Source organism: Antechinus flavipes, chromosome 4 (genome assembly GCF_016432865.1).
Source record: "Antechinus flavipes isolate AdamAnt ecotype Samford, QLD, Australia chromosome 4, AdamAnt_v2, whole genome shotgun sequence".
In the NCBI taxonomy this organism is placed as follows: domain Eukaryota; kingdom Metazoa; phylum Chordata; class Mammalia; order Dasyuromorphia; family Dasyuridae; genus Antechinus; species Antechinus flavipes.
This window is the reverse complement of record NC_067401.1, coordinates 445,253,711-445,279,675: the sequence shown is the minus strand read 5'-3', so window position 1 is coordinate 445,279,675 and position 25,965 is coordinate 445,253,711. Positions and strand designations below refer to the sequence as shown.

At 37.4% G+C, this 25,965-nt stretch overlaps 2 long non-coding RNA genes across 2 annotated transcripts in view; one reads left to right on the top strand and one right to left on the bottom strand.

Annotated features, from left to right (window-relative positions):
- Positions 1–6,937: 6,937 nt before the first annotated feature.
- Positions 6,938–25,490, top strand: LOC127563047 (uncharacterized). Its single transcript, XR_007953877.1, has 3 exons — positions 6,938–7,175; positions 10,703–10,805; positions 24,615–25,490. It is a non-coding gene; the product is annotated as an uncharacterized LOC127563047 (long non-coding RNA).
- Positions 10,819–25,965, bottom strand: part of LOC127563048 (uncharacterized) — a 63,325-nt gene continuing 48,178 nt past the window's right edge. The window contains exon 3 of the long non-coding RNA XR_007953878.1: positions 10,819–12,796. This is a non-coding gene — a long non-coding RNA (uncharacterized LOC127563048). The remainder of the gene's footprint in view (positions 12,797–25,965) is intronic.

The following is a 25,965-nucleotide window of genomic DNA, read 5'->3' as shown; positions in this document are numbered from 1 at the left end:
GTACTAGAAAACATAAACAGTAAGCAATTAACTTTGAGTGACAGGCCTGCTAGGCCACAAGGACCAATTTGGGGGAGTAACTTCTGGTTACATTTTTTTCCAAGAACCATAACATCAATGTCCAATGAAACGGCCACACACGTTTGCCTTTGTTGACCTTTCAGGAACTGGCAGATCTTGAGTCCTGTGTACACTTTAAAAACATGATTCTGCTAAAGAGCAAACCTATTTACATTTTAATAACACCTCAGCTTTGCAAGAGCTAGTTTTTTTTTCCTTCCTTTATGAAAGCAGCTTTTGCATTCTTTTGTATTTCCTAACTTCTCTCTGTTAATCTGACCAGAGCAATATTCTTCAAACTTTTTGATGTAACACCATTTTTAGTAATACACTTTTGAGCATTGATTCCCATAAATGAATGTGTGTGTATGTATATGGACATATACATTGTGTATGTGTATTTCTGTAAGTGTATATATACATATATATACATTCTATATTTATAATTTCTATACACATATTACTATATGAATGATCATATAAATTATAAAACTTCTTCATTGTAAGTGGCCTCAGAGACCTTTAAGCCATCCAATACTTAAAAAGGAATCTTCTCTATAATATCTACTCAATGACATCATACAGCCTCCATTTGATTGCCCCCTACTCCCACCCCTGCCACTTCCATTCGTCATAAAATTTAAGCAAAATAGAAATTCAAAAAGAATGAGATGGAGATGAAATAATATTTGTGGTGGTTGTTGTCAAGTTGTTTTTCAGTCCTGTCCAACTCTCTGTGATCCCACTTGGACTTTTCTTGGTATAAATATTGGAATGATTTGCCATTTGAGAAACCAAGGCAAAGAGCGTTTAACAATTTGCCCATCGTCACACAGTTAGGAAGTGTCTGAGACTGGATTTGAACTCATGAAGTTCAAACTGATTCCAAACCCACTGTGCTCTATCCACCTAGATCCTAGTCACAAGGAATTTATTGAACAGAATGGTGATGTGGGCAGTCCCACCCTTTAGAAAAAGATTATTTTAATGGAGGAAAGACTGGAACAGGGAACCTGAGATCAGGAGATCAAGTAAGAGGCTACTTAAATCTAAAGGAAGATGATAAGGGCCTTCACTAAGGAAGTAGATCCTCTTTGGTTGTGGCTTCACCCACTGAATTGAGTTCTAGGACTCTTTCTCTAGACTCTTAGAAATCTGCTCTCACACCTAAGGGCATCTACACTCTTCTAGTTTTCTTCTCTCTCTCATCCATCAAAAGATTTTTTTTCTCTTTTCTACCTAGCAACCTGAGATTCAGGTCCAGTACATCAGTTCTTACATCTTTCCAGGAAGACAAAACAATTAGTTATTTTACTTTAGGCAAAAATGCCCCCCCCCCATATGACAATGTCATGCTTCCATGTTCTCCTCATATTTCTTCCAGATGGTCTATAGTATGGGTCCTGAATGACCCATACCGAATGTAAACAGCAATGATTTTTGCTTTGGCCAGAAAAACCGAGGGTCTTCCCCTCCAAGATTTATTTATTTATTTAGATTTTTGTTTTGACTAGGTAAAAAAGGAGATTTTTTTTTTGCTCAATTGCTACCTAGCCTTGATCATTGAATGAGTGTGACCTCAGTCAAACTGAGACTTGTTAAAAATCCTAGCTTAAAAAAGCCAAGGGCTCCCACTGCATCCAGGGTCATCTCCAGTTGTCCTGAACTATATCTCATCACTGGACCCAGATGACTCTGCAGGGGAAAGTGAGGCAGGTGACCTTGCACAGTCCTCCCTCACTTAAATCTAATTCACTTGCATGTCACAATGTCACCTCCCTGATGATATCTTGGTCCTCTTCAAGAATGAAGGATAAACAACAAAGTGCATGAATGAAGAGAAAGGGACAGAAGAGAGAAATGTCTTGCAAATACTGGATATGTGGGGTGAGGGAAAGGAAGAAATCAGGAATGACAAAAGTTAAATTATAGCTTCTCTGAAGCATCCACAGGGAAAAGAGAAAATTGAGAGCTTCCAAAATGGAAGAAAAGAGCAGAATGAGGGAATGTGGGAGGACTAAGAGCCCCTTGGCTAAGGGTGATGGTGCAGGAATGAGATAATAATAGTAACAATAACAGCCAGCATTTTATATTATTTGCTTTGCAAAGCACTTTACATATATTGCTTCATTTGATTCTCACAATGACCTTGGCAATATATGCTATTATCTCCATTTTACAGATGAGGAGACTGAGGGTAAAATGTTAAGATATTTGCCCAGAGTCACACAACAATTAAGTATATAAGGCAGGATTTGAACTCAGGTCTTCCTGATTCCAATAACTATAATCACTAGCAACACCCAGGTTCCATGTTCCTTATCCCCACAACCTAATAGTAGTTGATCACCTCCCCACTTGTCTTGGGGTCAGGCCATCATTCTTTCATTTCACTTTCTATATAGTTCATTTGTTCATTTGTATCTGATAATATCTTGCCTTTATTCCTTTTCTTTCCCTAATTTCCTAGGTCTCTCTCTCTCTCTCTCTCTCTCTCTCTCTCTCTCTCTCTCTCTCTGTCTCTGTCTCTCTCTCTCTCTCTCTCTCTCTCTCTCTCTCTCTCTCTTCTCTCTCTCTCTCTCTCTCTCTGTGTGTGTGTGTGTGTGTGTGTGTGTGTGTGTGTGTGTGTGTGTGTAAGTCTCAAAATTTTCCTGCCATCTCCTAAGACTGTGATTAAAAAAACCTTAAATTTGTGACCCTTTCATTTTGTTGTCTGGAACGTACTCTGTCTTTATGCTTACTAGATTGATCCCAGAGCTGTGTAATAAACATCGTTTTCGCTGAGCAGTGAAAAAAATTCTGCTTTTCCTTCTCTTTCCAGCCTGGGTTCATCATTACTCATTCTTTGGTAAAGGAGAACCGGATTGCTGAACATTTTGGAGGTTTGCAAACAAAGGACTGTGGGTTTATTCATTATTCCCAAGCAAGATGTTCATTGCTGAACTTTGAAAATCTAGGGACTAAACTTGGGAACAACTTGGTTTCTCCCCTCCTACCCATCTTCCCTGCCAAAGGAAGGACTGCTGAATCCAGCCTCCCCCATGTCATCTGTCTCAGTTAAGGCCAGTATTCTTATGAGTCAGCTGTCAGAGGGATACTTATCCTAAGGGTAGGAGAAAAGTGGGGGGGGGGCAGTGATTAAATACCCCTTGGCATAAAGCAAACAAAGCCCGGTGACTCAAGTCCAAAGCATTAAAAAGCTGGAAGGAAATTGGGTGGATACATTAAATGCTTTCTCAATTTTCTCTGTCTATATTCATCATTGAGCTTTACATCCTCTATACATATGAATCAATAAGTAGCTAGCTCATCTTTAATCATCAACTCAGACATAGGTCATCATGGTCTTAGAGAATCACTATACATCACTTTTCTGAGCCAGACTGAAGGATCGTGGAAAGAGCAGGACCCTCAAATCAGAAGAGACCTTGATTCATATACTACTTCTGGTGCTTGCTACCTGTGTGACATCTAGTCACTCACTCCCTGGGCCTGTTTCCTCATCTGTCAAGTCCGGTAGCTGGACTTTATGACCCCTGTGATTCCAGCCAGTCCTAGATCAAGTAATCTAGAATCCAGTATCCTATCCTGAAAGCATTATATTCCAGGTGAGATTCTTCTTAAGCTCTTCCCATCTTCTACTGGAACTTGAATTAAGTCAACTCAAAAGGTATTTGTGAAGCATCTACTCCGTGCTATGTTGGGAAATAAAGAAAGACAAGACTGTTCTCATTCTCAAAGAGCTCACAGTCTGATGAGGGAGACAATAGCATACAATTGTGTACAAACAAGCTACACAGGATAAATCAGAGATAAGTCTCAGAGGAAAGACTTTTTGTAGAAGGTGGAACTTTATCTGAGGGAAGTGAGATGTGCAGATGAGGAGAAAGGAAGTTATAAACATGGAGAACAACTAATGATAGGAGTTGGAGTGTTGTTCAAGGAGCAGCAAGAAGGCTTTGGTCCCTGGATAAGAGTATGCAGAGGGATAGAGGAAGAGTGAAATCCACATTGCCTGAACCCAAATCCAGTGTTCTTTTCTTCTGTAGAGCTGCCTCCCTTTCTGTAGAACATTATCTCTAGGCTGCATATTACCCATTCTGGTGGCAGTCCTTGGTTGTTTCAGGTGTATTTCTCTCTTTTCTTTTATTTTTTTTTCTTTTATTTCCTTCCTTCCTTCCTTCTTTTCTTTCTTTCTATCTTCTTTCTTTTCCTCTTTTTTCCTTCCTTCCTTTCATTTCTTTTTTCTTTAATTCATTCATTCTTTTTTTTCTTTGTGTGTCTTTTCTCACAATAATCTGTGAAATAGATTCTGTTATTATCCCCATTTTACAGATGAGGAAACTTATGTAGTTAGAGATTAATGGCTTGCCCAGGATCACACCACTAGTAAGTGTGTAAGATGGGATCTGAACTCAAAACCATATAATTTTTATTTGACAGGAAACATTAAATCCAAACCACACCCCAAAAGAAAATCCCTCAACAATATATCTGGCAAATAGTTATCCATTAGATGCTTAGCGAGACCTCTGATGGAGGAGAATCCCTTACTGACAGCCAATTCTACTTTGGGACAGCTCTAATTGTTAGGAATTTTTTCCTAACCTCAAGCCAAAATTTGCTTCTCTGCACCTTCCACACACAGCTCTTGGTTTTGCTCCCTGAGTACAGAGATAAGTAAATATGAAATAATTTCAGAAAGGAAAGAATATTTTATCAATAAAAATTAATTCTAAAAAATTTTTATTCTCAAAATTCCCTTCCAGTGCTGACATTCTGTTTTACATACTCAAATTTGGTTTCCCAAGCTAATATTTATAATTTAAAAATTCCCTTCCAGTTCTGACATTCTTTGTCCCAAGGTCCTTCTCAATTCTGACATTCAATGTTCTAAATGTTCAATGTTCTAAAGTTTTTCCCAGCTCTGACTTTTTACATTTTAATAATCCAGGAAAATGAGAGTATAATTGAGGAGATCGAGAAAGATTATGGGCAGAAAGGCGGCATCTGAATTGAGCCCTCTTAGTGACTATATGTGTGTTTCTGATGATTACACAGTTGGAATTATTATATATATTCTAAGAATGGCTAAAGTTTGGCCCAACTTGATGGGAGGAGTATTGTATGATATTACTTGATATGGCTGAATGTTCCCTAGGAATGCAAAATATTCTGTTGGTAAAAATAGATGTTGTTTATATAGTGTTTTATTTCATTGGACCTTCCCAGCAACCCTGTGATATAGCTGCTATTACTATCACCATTTTACAAATAAAAAGACAGGTGCTCAGAGATGGTATGTGACTTGCTCAGGATCTCACAGATAACTGGAGATCAAATTTGAGACCAGGTCTTTCTAACTCCAGTTGAAAAATTACAGAACCAAGATGTCTCACTCAAATCACTTGTGTGTATCTTTATTCACATATTTGTATATGTGTATATCACAACACATTCATATATATGTATATACATATTATATAGTGTTTTATTTCATTTGATTCTTCCAAAAGCCCAGTGATATACCTGCTATTATTATCATTTTACAAATAAAAAGACATGTGGTCAGAAATGTTACATGGCTTGCTCAAGATCACACAGCTAGCTGGAGATCAAATTTGAGACCACATCCTTCTAACTCCAGTCGTATATATACTTATGATCAGGTCCTGGGTCACTAAGGTTGGCAGAGAAAGCCTAAAGTGCTGATAAAATTACTCCCTGAGGCAAGCAGGGAAGGGTACAGATAGAGAGCAGTTCAGCCTTATAGTCCCACCCTCTGTGGAAGTCAAGAGCAGAAATCCAAGTTATACCAAACACTCATGGTTAAATTTCTCCTATAAATCTGTCCATGGCCCACCCATCTTCACCAGCCCCCTTTTGGATTAAGCCCATCACAGCACTCTGCCTCATGGTGTCTTTCCTCTCATCCTCCCACCATGCGTCTTAGTATCTTTCTCTTTCTTATAGCTAACTAATTTTTAAGATTCAAAACTCCTGCATGGACTGAACCGTCAGCTAAGAGCATACTTTCACGTCACGGAATATACCCTTTCTCCTGGTTAATTGAGCATTCCACTAAGGAAGTTGTCTTTTCCATTGTTACTTGCTAAAACCAATTTCATGTCTAACTATATGCTCTCCCAAGTCTATTTCATATTTGCCACTTCTGGTGTCTATTTTACCTCTTCATTTTATCTGCTACTTCTTCTCATAAACCAAACTTTTACCAAAGAAAAATGAACTCTTCACACGACCAAACCTCAATCTCATCATCTGGTTATGTACCCCAAACACATCATATATGTATATACATATCTATTTATCTAAATATATATATATATATTCTACTGAATCATAGGATCTCAATATTTCATTTTATCAGTTGTGGAAATACAACTGAAATTCATGACAGATAAAATGAAATACTGAACTATACTACAATTCAATAGAAGAAATAAGGAAGATTTCTCTAAAGGATCTTGTTACAGATATATTTAAGGAAACTGATGGATCTGCAAAGGAAAAGTAATTATTTTATTCCAAACGAGAAGTACTTTAAAGAACCATTTTCCCCCTACTGTAAGAAGCCAAATAAACATGGTTAGTTTGATTACAATTTAGGAGGAAATAGTGTGCTTATTATTTCTATCCTTGCTGTGCCCTCTGAAAGAACAGAGCAAGAATAAAGTATTGTTACAGAAATCATGGGTCAAAGTGGGATTTCCTGGAGATGTCTTGCCCCACAGAAGCTTTCCTGTCTTGAAGAGAATGGGCATTGTTGTATTAGCCAACTGGGTACACTGGAATCCTCTGACAATACCAGCTTGGCCTTAGACCAGGCGCCGGGTACCTGGAGAATGAATGTGTTTGGGCAGCTTCCTGGTGGAGTCATCAGTTCAGCACAGAAAGTCCTCCAGAAGCCAAGCTCATCTGAACTGTACACACCACACCTGACTTCCTCATTCCATGCCCTCAGGCTTTTGCATAGATCACTCTTCTCTCTTTGAAATGCCCTCCTGCCTCCTTTCACACTGGTCTCCTTCCAAAGCCAGCTCAGAGCTTGGAGAAATTTGGTTAATTCACCTGACTTATGCAAGAGAATCACTCAGGTAAGTAGAGGAGTTGTTCTTTCATTTATATTCTTCTTGATACTATTAGATATTCAGTTTACTGTACTAGTCCTTTACACTGCTGTCTACCTGAGTATTCTTATGTCTAATGTGCGTCCTATTTCCCTATTAAGCTCTTGAAGGGTGCTTCATCTACCTTTCATTTCCTTTGTAATCCTTCCCACTGATACTAAAAGTTCATCTAGATGGTGCTTTGTGGTTAGTGGGATATATGATTTAGACTGATCCTTACATCAGGCTTCTGAAATTGATGGTGACAGTCATTTCAAACCTATTTTAGAGTTGAAAAACTAAAGCTATTAAGTAACTTATCAAGGGATTAAATGGCATTTCCTAGGTTACAGGGCTAACACACACAGTCGGGCCTGGAACTGATGTCCAGGCAAGTGCTCTAGTAGCAAGTGCTGCTTAAATAGGTTTCGTGGAATCTCAAGATCTCTTGTCTGAGAGAGACAAAAAGAGAGACACAGAAAAAGAGACAGTAAGTCAGAGAGAGAGACAGACAGACAGACACAGAGACAGAAACTGAGAGAAAAGAGACACACAGAGAAACAGAGAGACAGAGACAGAGATACACAGTAAAGTGACAAAGAGAGGGAAAGGGGGGAGAGAAAGGGAAAGAGAAAGAGAGCAGAGTTAACAGACAAAAAAGGCAAGAGAATAGCAGCCAATAATTATATTCTTCAGTTATAGATTGTAAGTTCCTTGAGTGCGGGTATTGTTGCATTTCTTTTTTTTATATCAATAGCTGTTAGTTTTAATTCACTTCTGTTTCCATATATATCTCTCTTCTCTCTCCCTGAGATTTCATCTCCTTTAGCAAAATAAAAGAGACACTGGAGAGAAAAAAAACAGTCCAGTCATAAAACTACCCAACAGAGTAGATAATGTTCTATACCCATTATTCTCTATTTCTGAAAAAAAAAAGCAACAAGAGGTATATTTTTTCATCTTTTCTTTGAGACCACGCATGGTTGTCACAATTATACAGTGTTTGGGGTTTCTTGATGCTATTATTCAACATTATTAATAATGTTGTAGTCCTATATCTTATGTTGGTTCTATTTAATTCACATTGCAATTTTCTATGTCTTTTCATATAGTAAATTCAAATTCATAATTTCTCCCAAGGAAAAAAGTACTTAGTAGACACTTACTAAATGCCAAATGCTTCCAAATATTGTCTCGTGTGATCCTCACAACAACCTGTAAAGTAGGTGATGATACTATCCATATTTAACAAGTGAAGAAACTGAGGAAGACAGTTAAATAATTTGCTCAGGGTCACATAGATAGTAAGTTGTCTAAAATTAGATTTGAACTCATGTCTCCCTGACTCCAGACCCAATGTGCCACATAGTCGCCCCTAATACAAAGTGTCAAGTGACATATTTAGAGTTACATAATCAGTAGTATATGACTGGTCTTTACCTTGTATATAATAGGCACTTGTTGAATCAAATTGTTACTTCATTTGTACTTTGAGGTTGTACCCTTCTAGTGTTCTTACACCTCACTGTGATAGCTGCCATGTACAAGCTCTTTGTTATTTGTTGCACAGGATGCTCCATCTTCCAACCCCAAGGATATTTCTCGCCTATCCCCTCTGCCTAGAACTCCCTTCCTCCTCATCTCCTGGCTTCCCTGGCTTCCTTCAAGTCTCAGTTAAAATCCAACCTTCTACCAGAAACCTTTCCAGCTCCTCCTTAATGCTTATGTCTTTCCTCTGAGATTATTCTCAATTTATCCTGTCTATATCTTGTTCACACCTTGTCTGACTATTATCTCCCCCATTAATGAGATCTTTGAGAACAGAGACTGACTTTTGCCTTTCTTTATATTCCTAGCACTTAGCACAGTGCCTGGAACATATATAGTAAGTGCTTAATAAATGTTTATTGACTTGCTTATAATTATATATAATCTTGTTTATAATTATATATATTTACATATAATTATATACAATTTAATATGTAATTATATATGTCACATATATAATTATATATAATTCATATATATATGTATATGTAATTTTGCTTATAATTCTTCTCAACTTTTAAAATTTTTACAACTGGATTGTAAATCCCTAAAAGCTCAGGACTATGGCTCACATATACATACATATGTAAACACACACACACACACACACACACACACACACACAGAGAGAGAGAGAGAGAGAGAGATCATTCTCATATTGTAAGTTCACTGAGGAGTTTAATGATCAGTTCAGGAAAAATTCTTAATAAATGTTCGTCAGTTGAAGTAGCACCTGTTCTATGTGGTAAGCCACAGATGGGTGACTCAGACGCAGAAATAGGGGATCTAGCCCCAGGGGACTTAATGTGCTAACTCAAAAGACATGCTGTCTACCTCCAAGACAGAGAAAAGCAATGGCAGTGCTAAAGAGCCTTGAGCCTATGCCATATAAAATCATTTGAAGGAACTGGAGGTGTTTAGCATGAAGAAGAGATGACTCAGGGACATGATAACTTTTTTTTTTCCCCAATCTTGAAGAGAGATTAAGCTTTTTTTTCTGCTTGTCCCCAGAGGGCAAAAATAGTAGCAACGGAAGTAAATTACAAAGAAGCAAACAGACCTGATAGAAGGCAAAAAATCCTAATAATTTAGTCACTCAAAAGTGTAATGAGTGGCCCCAAGAAGTATTAATAATTAATGTTACAATCAAACTAATAAATGCTAACATTGAGAGAGCTTTTCAAAGTTTGCGAAGTACTTTATATATATATATTATTTCCTTTGATCCTCACAGGCAACTGAAGCTAAGATAGGTTAAGTGACTTGACCTATGTGACACAGCTAAGTAGTATCTGAGGCAGGATTTGAATTCAAGGAAAGTCTGTACAAACCCTGGATGATAGCTTCTTGGGCAAATTGAAGGAGGGATTCTTTTTCAGTTATGCAATGGACTTGATAGTTTCTGAAATCCTGTCCATCTTTGAAATTCTGAGAAGGAACTCACTGCGTGTGTGTGTGTGTGTGTGTGTGTGTGTGTGTGTGTACACATACATCTATATGTGTATATATGTATATGTACATATGCAGCTAAGTGGCACAGTGAATAAAGAGCTGAGTCTAAACTCAGGAAGACTTATCTTCCTGAGTTCAAATCTTCCCTGGGACATTTATTAGCTGTGTGACTTTGGGCAAATCACTTAATCATGTTTGCCTCAGTTAACTCATTTGTAAAATGAACTGGAGAAGGAAATGGCAAACCACTCCAATATCTTTGCTAAGAAAACCCCAAAAGGAGTTATGAAAAGTTGAATATGACTGAAACAACAGAATAACAAATGTGTCTACATATATATGTATACATATACGTATGTATATACTACATATACAAGTATATGTATAGATATGCATGCATACATACATATGGGAAAAAGATAACCACATACTAGGAAACTCTCAAAACTTTCTTTTGCATTCCCTCCCTCATTCCCCTCCTCTCTCCCTCATTTGACCTTTCTCCTCTCTTTCAGAGCTGAGAAATGGATCTTGTTGATTTAGCCCCTCTTGGAAAGACAGGGGACAGATGTACATCTGAAGCACTTCCCAGTCATCAATAACTCATCCTGTCAAAAGGTCAGAGAATCACTGTACCTGTTGGGTCATCCTATAATAGCTGATGGTCCTTCGTGAACTAAGCAAACATTATTGGATTAGGACACAGGTGGCTGAAAATGAGTTATAGCTCACAAAGTTATGATAAGGAATCCTTGTGCTCCTAAATTTATCCTATGTGCTAAGAGACACAAGGGAGGCTATTTTTTTCCTTTTGAAAATCTCGGCTAAGAGAGGAGGGCTCCAGTTTTGTACACATTACTACAGAAGCAATCAGAGACTCTTTCTTTGGTTACAAGTGTGGAAAACCCCTCATTGTTAATGAGTAAGATGGGCAGGCTGCCCTGAATGTGTGGGAGCTCTGGATCACATTCTCCAGAAGGTACACTAACTAGTCCAAACCAAACATGGTCCAAAGGATTAGATTTCATTCTTCACACTTGTATCCCCAGCCCCTGGCATACATAGTGCCTGGAACACAGGAGGTCTTTAATAAATGCTTATTGGGTGGTTGATTGATTAATTGAAGCGAGGTCAACCTCACTCACAGAAGGCAACTCACTTTAGATGGGATTCTTGTCCTGGTCACTACTAGCTAACTCTATTAGGTGTAATCTTACTGCAGGTTTAAATGCCTATTGACTTGAAGATGCCCAAAGGAGATAATGTACAAATATATATATATATATATATTAGACTAAACATATGATTTCATTGGGATGGGGAACTTCCAATAAGAAAATAACTTCTTTTGACTAACAGGTGGTAGAGTGGATAGAGTGCTAACCTGAAGTCAAGAAACCTTCAATTCAACTCAGGTCTCAGCCACTAATGCTGTGACATTTAATCTTGGTTATCTTCATCTTTAAAATGTGGATAAAAATGGTATCACTTTCGTAGAGCTGTTGTAAGAATCAAATGAAACGATTATTTTAAAGTGCTTAGCAGAGACTAATGTTAATGTCAATGTTAAACTATCATAGCAATTATTACCACCACAGACAGGTACAAGATCTTCAATTTATTGTCTTAGATCATTGACAGAACCACTGAAAGGTCAAATGCTTGATCCTGTGGCACACAGCCAAAGATGTATAAAAGACAGAGCTTGAGCTCCAGTCTTCTTATTCCAAGGACAATCCTACATTGACAAGAGTGATGAATTTTTTAGTCACTGTTAGAACCATCTACCCAAAAGGGCTGCAATCTGCATCAGTGGAGGGAGTATCCCGACCATTGAAGTTACAGATCTTTGGGAGAACACAATCTTCCACAACCCACAGTAAACCTGCGTTCTAATGTATTGTTTATTTTTAGTAGTGTATTAAGTAATATGTTTGCATAGATTAAAATCTTTCTGACCTTTTTCCACTCTCATATTTTTAAACCATCTAGGAAGAAAAGAAGGACTTATTTTAAATGACCAATGTGATTGGAAAAGGTGCTCTCTGGGGAATTTTTTTTTAAAGGACAACAAATACAAAAGGATGAGGGGACAATCAATCAACAAACATTTATTTAACACCTACTGTATGCTGAGCATTGTGCTAAGTGCTGGGGCTATAGCGAAAAGGCAAAAAAGGTACCCATCCTCAAGCAGCTTATATTATATAATATGCATACACTGTATGTACAATACATAAAATAATGGCTAGCCTTTTATATAATACTTTAACATTTGCAAATTTCCTTATAAATATAAACATACCTCAGAGATACTGCATGTTTCATTGTAGACCACGGCAATAAAGCAGATATTGCAATAAAGCAGAGTCACATGAATTTTTGGTTTCCCAGTGCAAATAAAAGTTATGTTTACACTATAACACAGTCTATTAAGCATGTGATGGTATTATATCTGATTTTAAAAATATTTTATGGCTAAAAATGTTAACTATCATCTGAGCCTTCAGGATGTGATCATTTTTTTGCTGGTGGAGGATCTTGCCTTGATGTTGACAGTGGCTCTCTGATCAGGGTGGTGGCTGAGGAAGGTTAGGGCAGCTGCATTTCTTTAAAAAAAAAAAAAAAAAGCAATGTTTGTCCAGTTGACTGATTCTTCCTTTCACTTGAGCACTTAGAGACCATTATAGAGTTATTAATCAGCCTAATTTCAAGATTATTGTATCTCAGAGAATGGGGAGGCCTGAAGACAGGAAGAGAGAGGAAATAGAATAGTCCTCTATATAATAGTAGAGCAGTCAGAAAACACAACATTTAACAATTAAGTTTGTCCTGTTCTATGGGCCCAGGTCATGGTGCACCAAAGCAATTATAATAGGAACATCAAAGACCACTGATATAATAATAATGAAAATGTTGGAAATATTGTGAGAATTACCAAAATATGACACAGAGATATAATGTGAGTGCATGCTGCTGGAAAAATGGCAATGGCAGACTTACTCAGCACAGAGTTTCAATAAATCTTTAATTTGTTTTAAAAAGGCACCAAAAATATCTGCAAAGTTCAATAAAAGGAAGCATCCCTGCATTGTTTCTTTTGATCCTCCCAACAACTTTAAGAGATAGGGGCTATTATTTTCCCATTTTATAGATGAGGAAACTGAGGCAGGCATACTTAAAGTGACTTGCTCAGGGTTACTCAGCTAATAAGCATCAGAGACTACATTGAAGGTAGCCCTAGAAAGCAAAGTACAAGCAGATGGGGGAAGGAGAGCCAAGAAAAGCTTCCTATAAGAGATCATGTTTGAGTTGAGTATTTAAAGAAACTTCTACCCCTTCTCAGACTCAGGAGATGGCATGTCATGTGTGAGGGATAGAGTTGACCCTTTAGAGTTTGTGAAAAGAGAGAATGTGTGAATCCAGTGGAGAGGGGCATTTTATGAGGAGTTTTGAATGCCAAATAATAAACCTATATGAAAGCACCTTTAAGTCAATGACTGCTCTACTTTTTTCTCTGCATCCTCAGAGGTTAGCACAATGCTTGGCACATAGTAAACACTTAATGCCTATTGATTGATTTATTGATATTAACTGGACCAAGAACTGAGGCTATGCAGAAATAATGTAAAGAATAATGAAAAAGGCTCTTTCAGGGACAGCTACATGGTGCAATGGATAGAGTACCAGCTCTGAAGTTAGGAGGACCTGAGTTCAAATCTGGCCTCAGGCACTTAACACTTCCTAGCTGTGTGATCCTGGGCAAGTCATTTAACTTCAATTGCCTCAGCAAGAAAAAAAGAAAAGAAAGAAAAGAAAAAAAGAAAAAAAGAAAAAAAGAAAAGAAAGAAAGAAAGAAAGAAAGAAAGATATGAAAAAAATGAAAGAAAGAAAGGAAGAAAGAAAAAAAGAAGGAAAGAAAGAAGAAAGAAAGAAAGAAAAGAAGGAAGGAAAGAAGGAAGGAAAGAAGGAAGGAAAGAAGGAAAGAAAGAAAAGAAAAAGGCTCTTTCATGTAAATTCAGAGTAAGAGGAATAAGGATGGTTCCAAATAATGTAATTTTAACAGATGACAAAGCAAAAGTTACTTCTATCTTTCTTATCAAGGAATATAATCTTCAGATGAGGAAGAACACATGATTAAATGAAATGTTTTTGGTTTTTCTTGGAAGTCCAAGATAGTGAGGAGAAAATAAAGAAATCAATTCTCTGCTCAAGTTCTAGACTTCGGATTCAGACAAATCACATCCTATCATATTCAAAGAATTTGCCAAGTGATTGTAGCATTGTGGCCAGTGAGTCATTTTGGAGGAGCTCCAGGAAATAGAAATGGTTCTAAGAGACTAGAAATTAGTAGATACCATTCCTATTTACCAATAGGGACAAGAGGTACATTCTGCAAACTGTTCAGTGGTGAGCTCAATGTGTCTGCTCACAAAATTCACAAAATAGATTAAAGGGATAGCTTAGAAGTACTTAGAAGGGGAAGTAGTAGTCACTAGGAGTCAGCATGAGGTCACCAAGAAGGAGCCATGTCAAACTAACCTCATTTCCTTTTTTGATAAGCTATTAGGCTGGCAAAGTAAATCAAGGGAATTCTTTAAACAAAGTATATCTGGATTTCAATAAAGTCTCTGGTGATTCTACCAGGGAGAAGATAAAGAATATACACCAGATAGTGGTGCAGTTGACCGGATGCATCGCCTATACCCAAAGCATTGATTAATGAATCGACGTCAACCTGGAAAAGGATTTCAGTGGTCCACTGTCACATTGTCTGTAATGTCATCCTGTTCAACATTTTAAAAATCAATGACTTGCAGAAATACATAATACAAGTCATGATTCTCCAATTTGCAGATTATAAGAAGCTGAACATGATTGTTGATATATTGGATAATGGAATCAAGTTTCCAAAAAAAGGTTTCAACAGACTTGAATGATAGTCTGAAATTAACCAGATGAAATTGAATAGGGATAAATAAAGTCTTACATTTAGATTCAGAAATTTAATTACACAAGTACCTTCAGGAAAAGCGAAGCAGTTCATTTCAAAATGCCATAGGCTTTATTCCAAGCCCCATATGAGTCAATAGTATGATGTAGCTGACCAGAAAGCTAATCCAATTTTAGGCCACATTATTTATTTTAAAATACAGTATCCAGTAAGCAAGGCACTAGTCCCACTGCGTGCTATGCCATTCTGACCACATCTAGTACATGGTGTTCAGTTCTGGAAACCACATTTAAGAGAGACATTGACAAATTGGAATATGTCCAGAGGAGGGCAGCAAAGATGGTAAGGGAATTTGAAACTGAAATGTGATGAATGGTTAAAGAAATGGGATATTTAGCCTTAAAAAAAAAAAGTAGAGAAGAATTCAAGAAGACATGCTAGTTTCTTCAAGAATTTGAGGAGGTGTCACATGGGAGAAAGATTAGACATATTTTGGGTAACCCCAGAAAGCAATTGGTTAATAAACATTTATTAAATGCCTACTGTATATAAACAGGCATTGTGCCAAATGCTGAGGATATAAAGAAAAGCAAAATATAGCCCTTCCTATCAAAGAGCTCACAGTCTAATGGAAAAGACAATATGTGGACAATTATGTACAAATAAACTGTAAATAAGAATAAAGAATAAATTGGACATAATCAAGACAGAAAGCACTAGAAATTAAAGGAGGATTTGGAAAGGTTTTTTGTAGAAGGTAGGATTTTAGCTGGGACTTTAGAGAAGCCAAGAGGTAGAGATGAAGAGGGAGGGAGTTTCAGGCATGAGGGACAGGCACGTACAATGATTGAACCTGAAAGATAGTGAGGACACCAGTATCACTATATCAAAGAGCATGTGGTGAGGTGCGAGGTGAAAGAATAATGTATGGATGGAAACAAGAGGAAGATAACCTTTTGGCTGAATTTATGGAGGAACTTTCTAACCACAGAAGTTACCCAGAAATAGGATAGACTTCTTTCTAAGGCAGTGAATCTTCCTGTTTTAATAAATATTTGAGTAAAGACCAGATGATCACTTGTTAGAGATATAGCCATAGGGATTCTTGCATGAAGTAGGTTAGATTATATGACCTCAAAGCTTCCTTCTAGTACTAGGAAACTATGACTCAAGGGAAACTTTCCCAACACTTATATCATGACACAAATTCAAAAGACAAAAAGAGATGCTAGCTTTGACTTGGGTCTCAGTGTTCTAGAATGTCATGGATTATTGAATAATTGAGATAGATACCATTATAGGCCATTTATCTTTATATCTAAATATTTCAAGGATTTCTATTTCCATTGATAGGGATAGCCTGACAGAGCCTGAAACTCTTTATATCTTAGTAAATAATATTTCTGAATCACTGTAGGCTGAAAAAAATCCTTAATCTATGGCTCACTTCCCAGCTAATTGAGGAAGATTGACCTTGGTTTCCTTATTTGTAAAAAGAGGAAATTAGAAGAGGTGACCTTTGAGCTCACTTCCTAATATAGAGCTATACACTTGAACCAAGTCACAGCACTACCAAATTACAGAATTTCAGAGTGGGGAAGTATGTGATTCAACCCATACTTGAAAAAAATTCCCAGTATTCCACACTTTACGAGTGAGTCTTTTAGACTTTGTTTGAAGACCTTCAGTGAAGGAGAAGCCACGGCCTTTCAAGGAATGTCATTCTACTTTTGAATTGCTTGGAATATTAGTTTGAGAGCTTCACCTTGGACGTTCTTGTATGGCAGATACTAGTCCCCCTATCCTTTTCAGTGTCTGATCAAATTTGGATTTCCCATGAATAATCTAAGGATGGAAATATGGCATGATGGAAAGAGTGGAGGACTTAGAGTGAGAGGACCTGGGGATTGACTTTATATCTGTTATATTTCTTTGGCATGGGAAGAACCTCAACATCTCTACAGTTGAATTCGACAGACAAGAGAAAGTGAAAGGGGAGGCAACCTTGAAACCAATGTAAGAAAGTAAGAAAGTTCAGGACATGAATAAGAGACAGTTAAAAGTCCAATATGGTTTAAGGATAAAGTAACTTGAGGGGAAGAATAAGAGAAAGCTGGGAAGAAAGTTCAGAACATAAATAAGGGACAATTAAAAGCCCAATGCAATTTAAGGATATAATAAATTGAATGAAAGAATAAGACAAAACTGAAAAGGTAGCCTTGGCCTTGAATGCCAGTCCAAGGACTTTGAATTTATTTATTTGGAAATGGGGAACCATTAGCACATAACAATTTGTCAGTGGTATAAAGTGTCAGTTATAGGGGTCTGGGGGAGACTGGGACTGGGGTAAGAGGTGAGGGAAACTGCATAACTAAGCAGAAGATCTTCAGGAGATGTGTATCATTCAATTTTTAGGAATATCACAGATGCCAGTAAAATTTTGAGAATGGCATGTGTTCTAGTTAGTGCCAACATGGGACCTTTGCCAGGCATAGGAATCTGTTTCCCTTGTTCCACTCACATTTTTGGCTATGTCTGTCCCTGTTTATATTTTTCTTCTGCTGTTCTTTTGGGTGGGGGTGGGAGTGGGGTGGGGGTGGGGTTGGAATTCCCAGCAGTGTTTACTCAGGGAGGAATGAGCAAGGCAGCAGAGAACTGAGGTCCCAGGAGATGACGACAGCCAGACTTTTCTCATTTTGTACCCAGCATTGGGATTCTTTCATAAATGTTAAGAAATGATTATAAATTAGAGTGCCTTCTGATGGTGAGAGCTAGAGATGGAAAAGTGATACTTGACTTCTGTTCTAATTCAAAGGATCATGAATTCAGAATTGTAAAGGATCTTAGAGAATATATGATGATGATGGTGATGATTATGATGATAGCTAACATTTATATAGCACTTACTATGTGCCAGCCACTTTACAAATATTATCACTGTATGCTCAAAACCATCCCAAGAGGGAGATGTTATTATTATCCCTGTTGTACAGATGAGGAAACTGAGACAAACAGAAATTAGTTTGGGCAATAAGTCTCTGAAGACGATGTCTGGATTCAGGTCTTTCTGATTCCAGGCCTCGTACTCTGGTTCAATCCACTCATCTTACAGATGAAGAAACTGAGATGAAAGCGTTTGAATGACTTGCTGAAAGTCATGCAGACAGTAAGTATCAATAGAGGCATTTGAACTTGGATTCTCATTGTTTCACAGTATCTGAGTTGCCTCCAATTCTGTTAATTCCCAACTTGGACATGAGAGAAATGGTCATCAGAAGCCACTGAGTTCTTATTTTCTAAGGTCCCTTCAATTCAAAGGAAGAGTTGTAGGTAATTAGCCTTTATGTAATTAGTTGTATGTCTTGCTTGGGGAGAGAGTAGTTACCCCTTATTTTTTATTTATGGACCTGAGATCTCATTGAAATTTAGGATAAATTCTAAAGATAGAGAACTGAGGGAATAAATGTATTCCAATCTCCTCATTTTATAGATGAGGAAAGCGAGGTCCACTGAGATTAAGTCTGTGCTCCAAGGTCACAGGTAGTTTAACAAAAGTGGAGCTGGAAGTCCGGTCCTCTTATCTGCAGATCTATAACTGTTCTCTACCTTGTGTAGTCTTAGAGAGATCCTTAGAACACAAGACTAGTTCAGAGTCATGCAATCAAGGTGCATCAGAAGTGACACTTCAACCAATGTCTTTGTGGTTTTGTGGCCAGCTTCTTCTTATATACCATCCATGTATCATATTCAAAACATACAATCTATTCCTTTATGAAGTAATTTTTAGGGAGAAGATCATTAAATCCCAAAAGTAGACAACAAATTTAAAAATCAACTTTAAAAAAAATCAGAAAATCTCTCGTTGCAATTTAATCTGTGGAGAAAGGATCACAGGATTGAGAGCTGTCAGGGACTTCGGATTATCCAATCCAATTATGTTCCGTTCATTCACAGATGACAGTATTTGAGACTTGGAACCTCAGCAGCCAAATCACTATAATATACCGGACAAGTAATGTATGTTCAGTAATTTTTTTGTTATGTCCAACTCTTTTCCAACTCTTGGAAAAAATATTGGAGTGGTTTGCTATTTCCTTTTCCAGTTATTTTACTGATGGGGAAATTGAGGCAATAAGGGTTAAGTGGCTTGCCCAGGGTCACCTAGATATTAAGTATCTAAGGCTGGATTTGAACTCAGAATAATGAATCTTCTTGACTCCGGGCCTTAACTTCTATGCCCTATGGCACTACTTAGCTGCTCCAACAAGTGGTATATCCAACCCCAACTTGAAGACCTCCAAGAAAGGGGAATGCACCATCTTTCTGGACATCACATCTCATTTATGTTCAGCTCTAATTGTTAGGAAGTTTTTTTCCTAATATCAAGCCTAAATTTGTCTCTTTATAATTTCCATCTTCTGCCCCTGGTTCTGTTCTCTAGGCCAAATAGAACAATCTAGTTCCTCCTCCAAATAATAATCCTTAACATATCTAGAGTAGCTAACATATCCCCCAAACCCAATATCCTCATCTATTCTAACCTAAATACATCATGTTCCTCAACTGACATGGACTCAACTTTAACCATTCACCATTAAGCACCTACACATTGAACTTCCATTCTCCTGGAGGGATGCAACAGAAGAATAAATGTCAAACACACATACACACATGTATATACACATATACAAGATGTTGGAGAAAGAGCACTGATGAGTAGGGAAAGAGAAATCAAGAAAGGTTTCTGTTTTCAGAAGGGGAACTGAAGCCCAAAAGATTGAAGTCTCCTTTCAATCCCAGGTCTCCTGATTCAAAATCTAGTACTAATTTTATGATACCATGCTATTACATCTGTCCTCATCCTGACTCTCCCATAATCCCTGAGTGAGGAAGGGACCATTCTTTTCTTTGAAACAATAACAATTTCTCCCTCCCACACATACCTTCCTTTTCCTTTCTCCTTGATTTCTATTACCTAAATTAGACAAAGGAACTTTATGAGAGAATGGGTGAGGTGCTAAAAGTAATCAAGTCAGGGATTTTTGCTCTTTTGTTTATCCAGGACATTGTTGGCAATCCATCCATTGAAGCCTATGGCACCCTTCTCCAAATAATGTTTTTAAATGCATAAAATAAAATATATAGGATTATTAAAGAAACCAGTTATATTGAAATATAATTATCAAAATATCTTTTTAAAGTCTAGTTTGCAGATCTCTAGTTAAAAATTCTTGCTCTTAGAGAAGGTTATAAGTCTTAATTATAAATACCCAAGGAATCATGGAGATGGAGGTGGGACAAGAGAAAGGCCACAGAGCAGCTCAATGACACCCCTCCCTCCTGCCACATACACATATTGTGACAGTAACTGATTTTTCCAAGCAAGTGCAGCTCACCAAACTGGCATCTTCAATATTTAGAAAGCACTGCTTACATAACACAAGTAAACTCGTTAAATCTGATCTGCTAGCCACAATCTTCATGCATTCAAATGTTTTTCCAAAACTTAGATGGGTTTAAATTATTTTGACAGGGAACATCCTGGTCCCTCAGTTTCCAAGCAACTTGTTAGGAGAACCTGATTCACAAGATGGTTGATTTTTCTCCCTCTTGAAACATAAATGTAGCCAAGGCTGGCCTTGATTTTCTTTTCTTCTTCAGGCCAAAAACAGTTCCTCTTTTCATTTCAGATTTAAACCTTTGTAACTTTGCCATTTGTCATTGAGGTTTGCTGTTTCAGCATGTTTCCTTGGTCCATCGCCAATCCTGGATGTTCAGGTAGCAGCTGTGGTTGGGAGGGCCTTTCTGGTAACATTCCTTTGGCATGACTTTTCCAATGCTTTTTCTTTAATGCAGACCTCCCTGTCTGTAGTTACTCATGTCCTTGTCACAGGGACTTTGCTGAATGGTAGGGAAAGAACCTAGATTTCTATCCCATAGAATCCCAATCAATCATCATTTCTTAGTCCCTTTTCTCTAGGTCTGAATCACAGGATTTTACATTTGGAAAGGGTCTCAGCAGCCAACTTAGACCCATGAAAGCATCCTGTCCACAACATATCTGACGAAACTATAGCTGGTCATCTAGATTCTGCTTGAAAACCTCCAATGAAGGGCCATCTGATTCCTCTTGACTCCACTTAGCTATTTGGGATAAATGTAATTGTTAGAGTTGTTGGGATTTCTTTTAAAAATCATACCTAAATTTGTCTTTTTTGTTATATTCATTCACTGCTGCTAATTCTGCCCTCTGGGACCACATTGAACAAATCTAATTTCCTTTGAACCTGACCCACTCTTCAGTTACTTGAATCATGTCATCTTTGAGTCTTTCCTTCTCTAAATTAAACTCCTGCAGTTCCTTCAACCAATTCTTATGTGTCATAGATTCAAGCCCTATCACCAAAAAACATCTAGGATGAGTTGTCACAAAAGGTAATGTGTTTCCCCTCACTGGAGGTCTTCCAACAGGCTGAGTCACCATTTGTTAGATATGTGGTGATAAGGATTCCTTTCATGTAGTCATTGGGCTAGATGACCACTGAGATCTTTTACAACTGTAAAATATGGATTCTTTGGCCATTCCAGCTGCCTTGTGATATACTGTATTAAACACAATACTCTATATTTATTCTGACCGAGACATTATTACTGAGATACTCATCCCATCTCTTGTTCCCAAAGGTGTTAGTTCTGAAATCTTATAAAGTCAATGCTACTTTAAAACACTGATGGTGACATTCTTACAAAACACATAAATGTGAAGACATTCCTCATGATGTTGCTGCTTTAGCACAACCAAAGGCTTTGGAAATTGTATTTTCACACACACACACACACACACACACACACACACACACTAAATCAATTAATCTTTATCCTGCATCAAGTAAGGTCTAGAGATTTATTATGCCTATTGTCTGAGAGGCCATTTAGCTAAATCCAGAGAGGCTCTTTAGTCAATAGTCAATAAACATTCATTAAGCACCTTTTATGTGCCAGCTAGGTGGTGCGGTTGCTAGAGCACTGGGCTTGGAATCAGGAAAAATCATCTTTATTAGTTCAAAACTCACCTCAGATACTCACTACCTATGTGATCCTGGGCAAGTCACTTCACCCTGTTTGTCTCAATTTCCTCATCTGTAAAATGAGCTAGAGAAAAAAAAATGGCAAACCATTCCAGTATCTCTGCCAAGAAAACCCCAAATGGGATCACAGAGAGTTGGACATGATTAAAAAGAACACATCACTAACAATAAAATTATGTTCCAGGGACTGTGTAAAGTGCTAGGCATATTAATAAGAACTTAATGAAGGAAGTGTATACACAAAAGGAAGTTGGAAGGGAGTAGAAGTATGGGAGGAATAGAAGAAATGGTGGAGAAGTCATCAGAGGAGTCCTGAGGGAGCATAGTCTGGTAAAAGATGAGGAGATATTTGATCTGAGGTCTCTCCTTAAATGAAGATTTGGAATTCATGACCCCATTTTCCAATCAGAGGTGCAGAGGATAGTAATGTGGTAGAGAAACAAGGCTGATAAGATCTTATAGGATGATTAGGTTATCCTATGACACTACTGGTCCCAGGAGGATGACAATCTGCTTAGTCCAAATGGAATTTTGAGTCCATCTCCATATCCAGCCTCAGAGGACTAAAGCAATACATTTCCTCTGCATTAGATCAGATTTTTACTTTTTTTTAATGCACAATTAATCCATAAATTGGTAGCCAAAACCAAACCACATGGAGCTCTCCCTTGTGGAAACAAACACCTCCAGCTTTTATCAATAGAATCCCACCATTTAGCACTGGCTTAAGTCATTATTATGTCATTATTTTTTCAGCCAGACTTGTCTCTACAGATTGACTATAAACACCTTGAGGGCAGGGACCAGGTCATATATGACTCTGCTCAGGGGGTGATTAAATGCTTAACAACTTCCTAAAAGCAAGCAGAAAAATTGTAAAGTTTAATCTGTACCATTAACACTTTATTGCTTTAAGTCTAGACAATCAACAACGCAATCAAACCATAATTTGCAGCCTTTGCCAAATTTTGAAGTGTAAATACTCGCATTGGAAAATTTGACAATCAGCTCTCATGAGCAGGAAACAGATCCTTGCTTCTATGCTTCTTAGCACTCACATGCTGGGTACACAAGAAATGATGAGTTCATTATTGAGATGTACCAGGATTAGATTCCTCTGAAGCAATCAGGACTAGGACCAGAAAACTGTTCTTAATACAAAATGATAATGTAACCTGCTTTTTTGCCTTCTAACTGATCCACTTGACTCAAATCTCTTCCCTCTCCAATCCAGCCTCCAAAGAACAGTTGAAGAATTGTTCCTAAAACTGTCGCTCCTCAGTGCAATAAATTCCATTGGCTCCCTATTACTTCCGGGATCAAATACAAAAGTCTCTGTTTGGCCTTCAAAGTCCTTCAATCCTAAACCCAGTGTTTCTTTCCAGGCTTATTTTACCTAATGCCCATTCATACATTCTAAATTCCAGTCAAACCAGCCTTCATGCTCTTCCTCATTTAACCTCCAGAGAGGCTCTTTAGTCAGTAGTCAATAAACATTTATTAAGTAAATATAAAATGAAAATTAGTCTCTTTCCTCCTGAAGGAAGGTAATTCTGTACTTTTGTGGAATGTAATTTGGGGATCAATTTCCAAAATTTACAATCTTAGAAACTGATGACAAATGAACAAAAACTTTAAAAGATCCACCATATTGTTTGTGAAGTCTGAGGGGAAACCTCAGAGTCATTTTAATTTGCATATTTCTAATTATTAATGATTTGGAGTTTATCTTTAATTGCTTATTTGTAGCTTGATTTTTTTTTAAAAAAAGTTCATTTCCTTGAACCTTTTATTTATTGGAGAATGGCTCCTTGAGTTTTATATTTTATGTCCCTCCCCAATATATCTTGAATATGTTATTCATGCAAAAAAAAAAAACCCTTCATGTTTTATGCATTCAAAATTGTCTGTTTTGTCTTTTGTAATGCTCTCTATTATCTTTTGTTTGGTGAGACTTTGCCAAATCTGCTGGGTAAATGTTGGCTGACTCCAAGAATGGAGGAGAGCCTTGATGTAGATTTTCAACAGTTAACTTTTGAGACAAATTATCATTTTAAACAAGTATTCATAACATTTAATGGGAGGCTTGTGTATTTATATAAATTATTTTTAAACCATGCATTTTAGTATAAAATATTGTGATTACTAGGGCTACAAAAACTTCTGGTGTCAGAGAGCTAGATGGAAAGGGCTCTGTTATTGACTCCCTATTACTTCTGGGACCAAATACAAAATTCTCTGTTTGGCCTTCAAAGCCATTCAATCCTAGATCCAGTATGTCTTTCCAGGCTTATTTTACCTCATACCCATTCATACATTCTAAATTCCAGCCAAACTGGCCTTCATATATAATGTCCCATCTTCCATCTTCATGCTTCTATGCAGGCTGACCCTCATCCCTGGAATGCACTTTCTCATCACCTCTGGATTTTGGACCATTTGCACCATTTGCAAGAAAGAAGAGCAACCCCAGAAATAGTCATCTTTCTCCACCTTTCTCTTTCTTTCCCCTGTCTGCCCTCTGGTGGAAGTGTGAATGAGCAAGAAAATGATCCAAAGAAGAGCAAAGTAATGAGTGTGTAACTTGATCCTTGTTCACTAAGATAGAATTCCTTGATTCATTCATATACCAAGCATTAATTAAGCCCCCACTATGTGCTAAGAATGGATGTGCAGTAGAGTATGACTGAGTGTCCTGGCACACCATAGGGATGCTTTCCCCTGAGCTTCTTTAACTGATACTTGTATGGTTACTATCTTGAGGACCCCTCATCAGCCTATTCACCCTGAAATTTCATTGGAATTCCACCTGAGGGCATTTCTTGAGAGAAGAGAAAGTACCCATAGGATTGTACCTTCAGGGAGTATCCCTTTCTGGCCCACTACACACATCTGTGGTTCAAAGCATTATTCTAGATGCTAGAGGAATTGCAAATTTTTAAAAAGTGATTGTACCTCCCGTGCTTACTATCTAGCATTTGTCCTTCTTTAAACAACTCCTGGATAATTCCCATTGCACATCTCAGGATTTTTTAAAAGCTTATCTGGGATGGAGTCTTGGTTCCCAGCAGGAAGATATATGCAATGACCTCTTAAGAGTCTTTTCATATCTATTATGTCATCATTTCTGTAGGCACTGGAAAGACAGCTCTATAAACCTGGATGGAGATAGTTCTTCCTTCTCCCCTCAGAACATACATTTCTTTCCTAGCAAGGGAGATATTCCAAAGTATATTTTTTTTCATCCCAGTCAAAACTCTAATCTTGAGAATATTCAATCAATAAATATTTATTAAGAATTTTCTATGTTCTTTTCTCTGTGTTAAACTCTGAGAATATAAAGAAAGATGAAAACAGACCCTCTGATCTCAAAGAACTCATATTCTAATGAGAAAAGCAAGGATATACAAAGAACGTTATCTACCTACACACATGTGAGCATACACATGTATATGTGTATGTATATATGCACACATGCATACATATATTAACTAGGAAAATAATAGATAGAATACCAGGCTTAGAATCAGAAAGACTCATCTTTCAGTTCAAATCTGGTCTCTGATACTTCCTAGCTATGTGACCTTAGGTAACTCATTTAATCCTGTTTCCCTCAGTTTCCTCTTCTGTAAAATGAGCTGGAGAAGGAAATCATAAACCACTCTATTATTTCTGCCAAGAAAACACTAAATGGGGTCACAATGAATCAGATATGACTAGAACAACTACACACATA